The sequence below is a fragment of the Paramormyrops kingsleyae genome, chromosome 5 (genome assembly GCF_048594095.1).
Source record: "Paramormyrops kingsleyae isolate MSU_618 chromosome 5, PKINGS_0.4, whole genome shotgun sequence".
Classification (NCBI taxonomy): domain Eukaryota; kingdom Metazoa; phylum Chordata; class Actinopteri; order Osteoglossiformes; family Mormyridae; genus Paramormyrops; species Paramormyrops kingsleyae.
Genome location: NC_132801.1, coordinates 8955001 through 8967328, shown reverse-complemented (window position 1 = coordinate 8967328; position 12328 = coordinate 8955001). Strand labels below are relative to the sequence as shown.

Here is a 12328-nt window from a genome sequence, read left to right as displayed (position 1 = left end):
TCTCCACCCAAAGCATGCAGCTTTCACCCATTTATAAAGCTGATTCGAGGTATTCAGGTTAAGGACTCTGCTTAGGAAGCATACGGTAGGATCCCCGCCGGGACTTAATCAGACAACCTTCAGGTATGAAGTGTCGCCATGCTACCCTGCTGCCTCCCAGCTTTTGCCACCTGTGTGAATAAAGGGTCACCTGAGTGCCATCTGTTCCATTGTGAGTAAACGTCAGAGTAACAACACAGACAAAAACACACATTAAATGTCCACCCACCCCCCCCAACCAAAAATGGAACAGTCTGTTGGTGCTAGTAGGTAACTTGCCTAAAGGAACATCAGATCACAAAAAATGCGAGTGAAAATTCAAGTCAGGTGACACAGATACCTTGTGTACATACATGTATACACACACATACACACATATATATACATACACACACATATATAAATATATATATAAATATATATATAAATATACACATACATACATACATACATACATCTCCTTTTGTCTTCAATGTTTTACTGTGAGTTTAACTTATACTGAACTGCATCTAAGGTCAAACGAAGGGCTGTGCTACTTGTAAAGATGGACTCGGGCCTGACTGCCCGTGCACATAAGGGCTGCAATTCAAAATGGCTCGGAATGAAAAGCAGAGCAGCGTTCCTCCCACATGCCCCACTAAACATCATCACTAGAACCGCGGGCTGAAATTCATTCACACTCACGGCACAGCTGAACCCATTCCACAGGCTAATGGCACTCGACAAGAAGCACTGCACATGACTGGCACAGAGACGGATGAGAGAGGGAAACAAGGGATGATATGGCGAGTTAGGAGGACAGGTAAACCATAGACCTGAAGTGAAGGGAGCAAAAACCAGTGGAGGAGGAGCTTATCAGAAGTGTGATGCGAGGAGACTGTACAACAATGTTGCATAAGCAAACCTTAACCTGATGCAAACACAGCACTTTTACAGATCACTGCAAACAACCAGCTCTAGTCCAGCTAAATGGTTGTCTAAAGAGAAACTACTGGGCATGACATATGATTTTTGGTTACTGTTCAGGTAAAAAGCATCTCAGTTTAAATATAAAAAACTCAACCATTATTCACCTTAATGATTATTTAATATTCATGGATTCTGTTTCTATTGATTCTTTTTGCTCGCATTTCTCACTACATGATTAGGGAGTGCAAAATTTATCATATGAATAAATTAATTAATAACAAACATATAATAGCTGACTGGACAAGAATTATATGAAAAGGGATTTTTTTGCATTGCATATAAGAATAACTATTGATTCAAATTTAATGCACAAAAAATATAAATAAAAAAAGCACAGCACAGACATCTCCAAGACAGCCATTTTGTGTGTTTCTTTCCCTTGAAACCACCTCCCAATGAACCTAAAATGTCTGCCGCTTTGCCTGGAGTTCCACCACTGGCCTATAGATGGCTCCACAACAGGACTCACAAAAAGAATAGCAATTACATTATGTAAAATTTTCCTTTCTACTATAACTTTAACTGTAATTACAGATTACCAGTTGACAGTATTAGACAGCTTTCATAGTTTTCATCTTCAGAGCATTTTGACCCAAATACAATAAAGTTTGGTTAAATTAAAACTAATTTTAAGGATTACTCTTATAAGGAGACAAAAATAAGGGTCAATATTTGTATTATACTTTGTTTCGACTGAAAGTACGTTAGCCCATAAAACAAGTAATCATACCTAAAACCTATACACTCAGTTTAAACTAACATAAAACTCTAAAATCAAAGCCTACATATGCCTATGTTCATTATAACATATGCAAGAAACAAATATAATTCAGTTTCTCAACATATCTATCTGGAGACAGTTTAAAAGAGGTCAATGGCAGCTAGGCCAAGCTAGGCGCTGCACTGTATCTCGTGCACTGCAAGGAGGGCTGGGAATAGAAAGCACACGATTGTCTTGCTCACTGGCTCCTCCTCCCCCCCCTCCGCTCTGCTCTGCTCCCCTCCCCCCTCTCTCCCTCCCTGCTCCGAAAGGGGGAGGGAAAACGGGAGGGAGGAAGCCAGCTACAGCCACAGCACAAAGAGAAGAGAGAAAAAAAAGCGAGGGAAGATGAGACATTACAGTCAGAAGAAACAGTCAGACTGTGTTGCAACAGCTTGTAAAACAAAGAGGGGGAGGAGGAGGCAGAGCGTAATCAAAGGAATGCGAGAAATGTGAACAGAAAGGCAAAGAAACGAGTGTCCGTGCGATCAGGCTGCGTTTGTAGGTGACTGCGTACGAAGTGTGTGAGAGTGAAAACTAGCGCATGTTCCTCGATATTATGGACTGGAGAAAATAGGCTTCAGCGTGAAAAGTGATTGCGAAAATTCTTTAGCTTAAACCAGAAAATGTACATATTACATTGCAATATTTACAAATTATGCCTTTAGCTACCAACACATTTGCAATAATGGCTTAAAAACGAGGCCAATCATGTAAAAAAAAAAATTGAAGATGCCTAGCAAACAGTTGCATCTGTTATGTCTACAGTTCAACGGTCTAAGGATATTTCAACCAATTGTACACTATTAGCCGAGACCATGTTGGGTTAAACGGAAATTAAATACTCTAATTTTAAAATTTTGTCACAGTTTCTTCATAACAATCATACTTTTGACCGGACAAGTGAGCTAGCTAAAGATCAGAATATTAATCTGGCAATGACTTGTCTGCCAGGGATTTTTTCTTTGGCATTAATAAAAGGAGAATCAAACATTCATACATTAGTGAACATACATTAGGTCATGAAGTCTGTTTATGCAAAGTATTAGAATATTAACATATATAACAACAAAAGCAGAAGAGAATTTGGCATTAGACAGCTTTGGTAAGTTTGCATCTATGTTAAGAGAATCAACGTTTATATAATCTTTCTAATTAAGGAATGTCACCAGTTTTAAGCCAGGCTATATATTTTTCAGTTTACCATTTAGTTCAAGGTGCCATTTGTGAACTACGAAAGATGACTTAACTGTATACAAGTAAACATGGTAAGGTAGGGTCAGGCCTGCATTTTAATGATCTCTAGCAGCATTTGATCTGCTTGCCAGCCACGTACCATAATGAATACAACTGAATACAGAGGCTGCCCGAGTACTTGTCTGAGACACTTTCAGAGCAGCTAATTAACAAATGACAGCGAGGAATTTCACAGCTACAAAAATATAGGTAAGTAACGAGTTTTTGCAGTGATGCCCTTTTAACCATATTTTTTGTGCCCTCCAAGCACCCAGCATGGCGAGATCCAGTTACGAGAGACACACCAGCTTATGTGAAACAATACAGGCATATTAAGTTTATTCATAACTCACAGGAAAACATTGTCACTATGACAATTGCAGCTTATTCTGAAGATAGTGCTAGCTAACTGATTTTTTTTAAAAGCAAATGGTAAAATAACAAAATGTAGTTCCAAATTCATTTTAACTGTTAGTGATTTAGGTAGTTAAAATCTCATGCAGATTAATAAACATATTCTCATTATCGCATAACATTCTTGCCACATTAGGTTGGATTTTAATAAAAACAAGCCAGGACTGAAAATAAACCTCAACGTATTACATTAAAATTTTCATGTCAATTATTATACAAGTTAGAGACATAGCTAAATCAAATGGAAATGCTGGATCGTCATATGACAGGGCCCATATAAAATCTCCACTTAGGAAAAATAAAATTAAAAAACAGCCAATCTGTTCAAGCGCAACAAGACTGACTGAAAAAAAAACTGTCTTGGGAGGAAAGGTGGCTCATTTAACTCAGTGATCACAGACATTTTCATCGCTGAAATGACGCACGGTCTCTCCCCCCGTGATACCTGCGCACTTCACACACCAGGAAGAAGCAAAAGCTGCACACGGCAAGTGTTTTTTTAACCGAAAGGTTTTCAGCAGAGCTTGAGCACCTCTGAAAATCAAGTCACTCTGGAATCATGGACTGCCAGAGTCAAAAATACATAAATGTCAAAAGGTTTGCTGTAACACAGGCAAAACTGGTGAGAAAAGGCCTACTACGAGTTCGTATGCAAAAGGAATACTTCCTACAACAGCAACTCTTTTCTCCCCCTGCCCCAAAAGGCTGTGATGGCAAATAACAGAAATATTATCAACTGATACCATCCAAAGCAAAGAACCCATGCTAAATATTTTAAATCAGATAAAAAGCTATCAGACATTGACCAAAGCTTTAGTCACTAAATAGTAAATAATACTAATAGTTAACAGCAATTATAAATTTAACTCCAATCTTATTATAAATTTACTTCGTTATACATGTTCCTATTTGAGCAGCTTGATACAAAAAATATACATTCGACCACTAGGGGGAGTAAATCACTTTATTGTTTTCATTTAACAACTCCAGGTGAACTACCAAATTTTATCGAACAGAAAAAAAAGACAACATTCTAAGCTGGAAAAGTTCAAAAAGGCTCAAATAAGTCAGGCCATGTTTTCCTTGAAAAAAATAAATTCCTGCTTGAAGAAAAATCCATCCTAGACCTTAGCTGTGTTAGGCTCGCTGATTCTCACAGCCCAAAAGCATAGGAGCGAACACTAACTTACAGCACACATAAGAATAATTATATCAAAATATCAGCACCAAAGCAAAAATAAAATATGGAAGAAACACCACGCAGCATAAGAATTCAATACCATAAGAATCCTCACGAAAATAATACACGGTAATAACACATTCAAAGACCAAAATTAGAAGAACACAAATGCTTTGAGAAAAAATTTTTTTTTTTAGGAATCTTTCATTTCTCTAGCTAACAAAATTGCTGGCATGACACAACAGCAAAAATTAAAAATAAATAAATAAATAAAAAACCTTTACAGTGAAAAATCAAAATATAGCTACGAATGCAATTACATGTGTGCTAATGCAATTTCTACAAGTGTGCTAATGCACAAGTGTTTCAAAACATATAGGTAAAAATAACCTTATATACATTTTGATTTGTTTTGTGTACCTCATTTTATAAAGGAGAAAAAGGAGAGAATATTGAAGAAAAACAGCTAACGAGAAAAAAGGGAAGGAGGTAGGAGCGAGAGTCTTTAAAGCTCCTCCTCCAGCCCCATCCCCCACTCGGCTCCCCGTCGGCTCCTGCCCTTTCCTTCCTTCCCCCACTCTTGCTCACGGCCACGTGAGGCAGAAACGGAGATACTTGGCAGTAATGCTATACCAGGCACAGCCCCGCATTACATTAATACAGCGCTAATGCTGTCAACGCTGCGAACGTATTCGGCTGTGCCGCACCACACAGCTACGTTTCCATTTGCTCTACTTTTTCCTCAGAGAAATGGACCCTGTGTGCCACGGCCTTTTGTAACACAAAAACAGACTGCACAAAATCTATTTATGTTCCCGCCAATACACTCCATTCTCCTGTATTTTCCAATGTGCAGTAACAGTGAAAGAGTCTAAGAGACTCTACACGTGAAAGACAACATATTAATCGAATTAATAGGTTGCATTCTGGAAAGTGACCTTTTAAATTAAAAAAGGTTGTTAGAAAACCTTATCGCTATGTGTTCTGAAACTGGCCCCCAGCTAGTTTCCATTTGCGGTGTTTGGTACATAAATCTGTATGAATATTAATAGTCCACAGCATCAACCCTACTTATGGACACTAGGGTTTCCCTTCTGGTCACCTTTGGAACTAAGATTTTGTGCTGGCATGACATCTGTTCTAAATCCAGTAAAATGTGTTCTCCACTCTGGACTCAACTTAATTGAGTAATATATCTGCCTCCCATATTACAGGCTACTTAATGCCTTATCGTGTCACTTCATGTTCTTCTCATTTAAACAGAACTGTTCCCATAGCAGTGTGTGTGTGTGTGTGTTTATGTGTATGTGTTTGTTTTGAGTGGCTCATAGTTACATTAACAGTATTTGGAATGCACTTATTAGTAGAAAATGTTATGGTTTTCATTTGAATTTCATTTTAATTAATGTGTTGGTTAGTCAGGTGTAAAATTATTTATCAGAAATGCAATTTATCATAATGTTTCGTTAAATTCATAATACTATAGCTTGCAACAAAATTTCCATTACGAGGGAATAAATATGATTAGCAGAAACAGGCAATGCCATCTTGCCCTGATTTAGTATATCAAACGTGGCAGCACAGCCAAATACAAACAAATGAAAGGCAACCATTACTGAACCTTTACTTTGATCACCAGTGAAAGTGAAGGCTCCACAATTGAATGGATTTATTCTACCTGTTAATTTCCACCCAGTTTAAACCTCAAACAGCTTTTTCCACAGGCAATACTCAACCTATAAAGCTGGAAATTTACTAAAGCAATTTTGGGATTTACCCCAGCCGTGCACTCCTTCCTTCGTTATCAATTAGCAACTGAGCTTTCGCTGGAGCAAAGGTTGTGGTTAGGTGAAAATAAACAAATAAATAAATAGATAGATATAGTTACAAATAATGTTTCTTTGAAGCAGCAACTTCTATATCACCACGAGAATTAAAAATCGGATTTTAAATATCAATTTAAACATGGGTTACTTATAATTATGTTTGTCACATTTCTGGCCAGTTGCATATGGCTGGATTTTGTTAAGGATCTGACATGTGCAAGTCTGGCCCAGTTATACCATGAATGAGAAAACGTTTACAGAGATTTTTCCAAATCTCTCAGTTTAAATCCAAAGTTTGGGGAAAATTCTCTAAAGGAAACTGCCACTTAGACAGGAGTATGGGTTCAAGGTGCAGTGCAATTTCGGTACAGAAGAGAAACAACGACATTGTAGTTCTTGTAATGTCATAGCCCAATGCTTTGTTTGTGGTGATTATGGGTGGAAATTGGCAGTTGCTGCCCGAATCGATACAAGTTTGTTGATTCAATATATATCAACTTTTAAAACGATTTTACTGAAGAGCATTTCAGGTCTACATTTAATGTAAAGGGTTATAATGGTGCAAGTATCCATCGTGTGACAGTTACAGCACGTTCGGTTTGGAATGCACAATGAAACATGACATGGGTAAACATAGGTTCTTGACATGGGTAAAACCTTAAATCATAAGCTGATATTCAACATGGAAAACATTATGCTAATTGTGGCTTTGAGTTGGTTACACCTAGTGCTAGAGCGCTGAAAGCCCCCCACCCCCCCCCCCCCTAAATACATTGGGGAGATTTTGGTTTCCCCAATAAATTACAGCAACACCAGAGAGAGGGAGAAGCTGATAAGAATAAGAATGCCTGTCAGCTCTGTTACACTGAACTCGGATATTTTTCTGGGAACACATCCAACATGCTAACTCATTCTAGCCTCCTAAGACTCAGCAAGTCATTTCTGTCCTCTGTGGGGGACGTGAGTCTGAGACCTTTAAGTGAAGCATCATTTATGCAATTTGTTTGAGTCCTACTGTACTGTCAAGAGGACATCCTGGGCTTTCTAGTGATGCCACATTTTATGGCAACAAGGGAGGTAAGTGACCAACTTTATACCATAGGATCCGGAGGTACTGGGCAGCAAAGACAAGGATCCCAGATTTTTTGCGATTAGGAAAGTCCATTAAAGAAACAAATGATCTTGATGTCTCTGAGAAAAAGAAGAATGATGCCCTCTGGAAGATGAGACCTCTCTTAAACGGAGTACAACAAGGCTGCTTCAATCTGTCAAGACCAGGGAAGGCCAGTGCAGATGAGCAGATGATTCCCTTCACAGGCCGATGTCCTGTACGGCAGTTTGTGCCAGGGAAATGAAATCCCACAAGACTGAAAACATTTGTGCTTGCCAGTCCCAATGGTGTGGTGCTGGATTTTGGGGTTTACAAGAGTCGGAATACATTTAGTGACCAGCAGCTGGGAATTGGAGGGAATGCAGTCGCTTGGATGCCACAGTCTCTTCCAAGGGGAACACGCATGTACTTTGACAGGTATTTCACCTCTGTCAACGTACTGAATATGCCAAAAGAAAATGGACTCCTGGGAACGGGGCCCATTGTGATAAATATAATCTCTGCACTATTCAAATCAAAGATGTCAGACAACGGGAAGCATCCAAAAACAAGGAAGAGGTACATCTGAAATGGTGTGAGAAAACCATCAGAGGTTGCTGTGACGAAGTGGCAGGGCAATAAGGCAGTTCAAATGGCAGCAAGTGTCCATGGGATAGAGCCCCAGGACAGCTGCATGAGATGGCCAACGAGAGAGAAGCGCCATGTTCCTGTGCCCAGACCTGCTGTTGTGGCCGGATACAACAAAAATATCGGTGGAGTTGATTTGTGCGTCCTCATGATCAGCTTATACCCAATGTCAAGTCGCACAAGAAAATGGACCATTGGTACAGTCCTACATCTCTCTGACCTGGCTGCAACAAACAGCTGGATCAAGTACAGGTCAGACCACCAGGTCTCTGGGAGAGCAAAGGAGGAGAGGCTGCAGTATTTTGACTTCAAGCTGCTGCTGGCTGAAGAAATGATTGCTGTGCAGCACTCTATTTGCCTAAGTTGATTGGGGCAGCACATGCATCATGGTGCAGGAGAGAGGGATGCAAAGGGAAAACATTTGTCAAGTGTATTAAATGCAACATGTTTTTCTGTGTCAAAAACAAAAAAAACTGCTTTCGGTCATATCATGCATGATCTGTTGTTAGTACCATGTGTGATGTGACCTAACATCCCAGCTTTAGGTGACCTAAGCATGCAGAATGTAGTTTAGTCTAAAAGCTTGACCATGACATGTTATTTGTTAAAATGTTTTAGTGTTCAGATGCGTTTCCTTCATCCGTTTTTAATGTTCATGAAATGTTGACAAGAAATTCTTATCAGAAATCCACACATAAATTAAAACAATATCATTACATTAAATCTTTATATTCTGTGATCAAACAAGACCTGATGTCCACTACAAGGGACAGATGCTAAAAAAATAAATCAGTTTTGAAATTTTTTTTGCAGTAATATGTTTCTTTCAGCCATAATACTTAATTTATCTAAAAAACCTACATAAAGACCATTTTTCTTCTGGGTCTCAGGAGGTTAGACGACATCATCCAAGTGTGCTTTTGCCAGAAAATTGAGACCAGGCTTTACCAAAAAAGAATTTGCTAAAGTTCACACTACACGATTTTAGTTCAGATTTCCTGCTTGCCGAAAGTCTTCGGCGAACACCAACAAAAGCCATGGATCAGAGTCAAATCGGTGTCCGCTTATAGCAAGCAAAATGGCGCTCGACTGCTGTTCAGTCATGTCTTTGAACTAAGAGTCACCGATAGATCACAGACGCCCGTCAGATATCTTGCAGGCTAAATGACTGGACCTGTCAGCAACTCTAGATCCTGTAGTGTAAAAAGTGCTCTGACGTGTGGCGACAAGCTACAGCCAATGAGTGTGCAAGACATAGGGGGAGGTGAAACCAGAGGGAGGAGTATAAAAAAGGTGCAAATTGTTCATTTCACACACATGCAGGTGTAGTAGTTATTATATGTGCACAAAGAAGCTTTAACTTGTACAGCTTCAAGGAACTGACCATTGCACAGCATCCATAGACACACCCTCTACATCTGCAATTCTTGTGTTTTATTCTAGTACAGTGTGTATTATTGTCTCTATCATTGTATTTTTCAAGCTATACATACATACATACATACATATATATACACATATATACACACACACACACACACACACACACACATATACATACATATATATACACATACATATTGTCACGTCCGGCTCGTACAATCCTCGTGTGTGCCACACCACCCTCATTGCCTCATGTTAATTCCTGGTTGTGATTACCTGTTGCTTGTTCAGTTCAGCCTGTCTTGAGTATTTAGTCCGTGTCTTAATGACAGAACTGGGAAATACTGACTGTAATGTTACGTATTGTTCGACGTTCCTTGCCGTGTGCCTCTGTCTCCCTAATAAACCCCGTTTGTCCGTATCTACGGCTCCACTCGCCTGCTTCGCTGCTCGCCCGCTTGCCGAACTGTGACACATATACATACACATACATATATATATATATATATATATATACACACATATATACATATATACACACATATATACATATATACACACATATATATATACATATATATACACACATATACATATATATACATATATATACACACATATACATATATATATACATATATATACATATATACATATACATACATATACATACATATATACATATACATACATATACATACATATACATACATATATATACACATATACATATATACATATATATACACATATACATATATACACATATATATATACACATATACATATATACACATATATATATACACATATACATATATACACATATATATATACACATATACATATATACACATATATATATATATACACACACATATATATATATATATACACACACACATATATATATATACACACACACATATATATTAGGGATGGCACGGTTCATGAAAAAAAACCGAACCGTTCGGTTCGCTTGTCTCGGTTCGGAGCATGCATGCGTCGCACGGTTCGACGGTTCATGACATGCGCAATGTAGCCTCGTGCCCCGTATGTGACGTCAGTGTGTTTCCCATTCGCGCGAAAGAATTTTATTTATTTATTTTTTTCTTTCGCGCGAAAGAATAGGCTATATGCACAGAGCGATGTGACGTAGCTCCGGTAAAAGTTCAGCCAGCTAAGTAATTTCCGGTAGCCTTTCGTTTGCTGTGTTTAGCTCGTGTTTTCGGCGTTACCACCCTGTCTCTGAAGAAAACGTTTAAATTTCAGCCGACCGATAGCACAACATCTGAACACTGTTGTGCGCCTTTGTTGTGTGACTTTATTTAATGTGCGGTTAGGCACTTTGTTAAAGAAAATTAAGTTATCTGTGACAAAGCACTCCAGTGAGTGTCATGCCTCGATCGTCCGCTCTTTCCGTGTGCCACGCCCCCTCGTTAACCCCGTGTGGATTCCCCGTGTTTACCAGCTGTTCCTGATTGTTGTCAAATTTGTCATTACTCCATTGTATTTAGTGCGCGTTTCCGTTTCTTTCTCCAGTCCGGTCATTATATTGTAATTCTGCTTTACCGCTCGTCTGTGTTCCTTTTGCTCATTAAACCCCGCATTCCCCCGATCCTAGGTCTCCTCGCCTCTGCTTCCCCGGTCAGCGTTGTAACAGTGAGCCTGCTTCCATGCTGCAATGTGAACATTTGCCATGTTCCTAAAAATTCTGTTTATTGCACAGTGTCTGACCAGTTTGATAAATGCAAGATATTCTGTAATATTGCAATCTTTGTGTGCTAAAAAGGCACATACATTCATGTAGATGGCAATACACGTTCTCCTTTTTTTGCCAAATAAATGAAAAGCATGTTGAAATCATCAATCAATCAATCATCAGTCTTTCCTCTTGCTGTATCAAAATCTCACCTAGCTTTCCTCAGAGATGGTCCCAATAATGTGCTCTAAGTCAAGTCAAATTCAGTTTATGCATGATTACATGATATAACTTTTTTAATACTGTATCCTAAATTGTGGATAATTAAGCTATATATCATATGCTGAAGTACATTTCTGGAGTGTTAAAGATTAAAAGAAAAAACAACAAGAACCGTACAGAACCGAAAACCGTGACCCTAAAACCGTGATACAAACCGAACCGTGGCTTTTGTGAACCGTGCCACCCCTAATATATATATACACACACATATATATATATATATATATATACATATACATACATATATATATACATACATATATATATATATATATATATATATATACATATACACACACACACACACACACACACACACACACACATACATACATACATATATACATACTAGAGGTGTAACGATACGCGTATTCGTATTGAACCGTTCGGTACGAGGCTTTCGGTTCGGTACGCATTACAAACCGAATGATTCAGAAAAATACTTTTATCCCTCTGGAGTCGACGGCATCGTCAGCGATGCCGAGTATCTTTCTTGTCTATTTCAGTTCATAACTCGCTGAAATCTTATTATAGAAACATGAAAAAAACGCTGACTAAATCCGTAATCGGTCTTCTTTTCAAAACGTCCATTGTCGGAAGTATTAAAGTTCTTAAAATTAGGCTGAATCTGCAAGAAAGTAAACAATGTCACCTTACTTTGTTTTACCTGCATCGGGGGCGAGTAGTACCGCTCTCACCCGAAGATCGCTATTCACATTCTAAATAGCCGCATTAGCACGTATTCAAATCGCATTCGCATGGTAATTTTGTTAACAGCGCAACGGTGAAACGCGATCCA

The 12328-nt window shown here is 38.6% G+C and overlaps 1 protein-coding gene across 1 annotated transcript in view; it reads right to left on the bottom strand.

Annotated features, from left to right (window-relative positions):
- atf7ip (activating transcription factor 7 interacting protein) overlaps positions 1 to 12328 on the bottom strand; it is a 68221-nt gene that overhangs the window by 38043 nt on the left and 17850 nt on the right. The gene's annotated exons all lie outside the window — the stretch shown is intronic.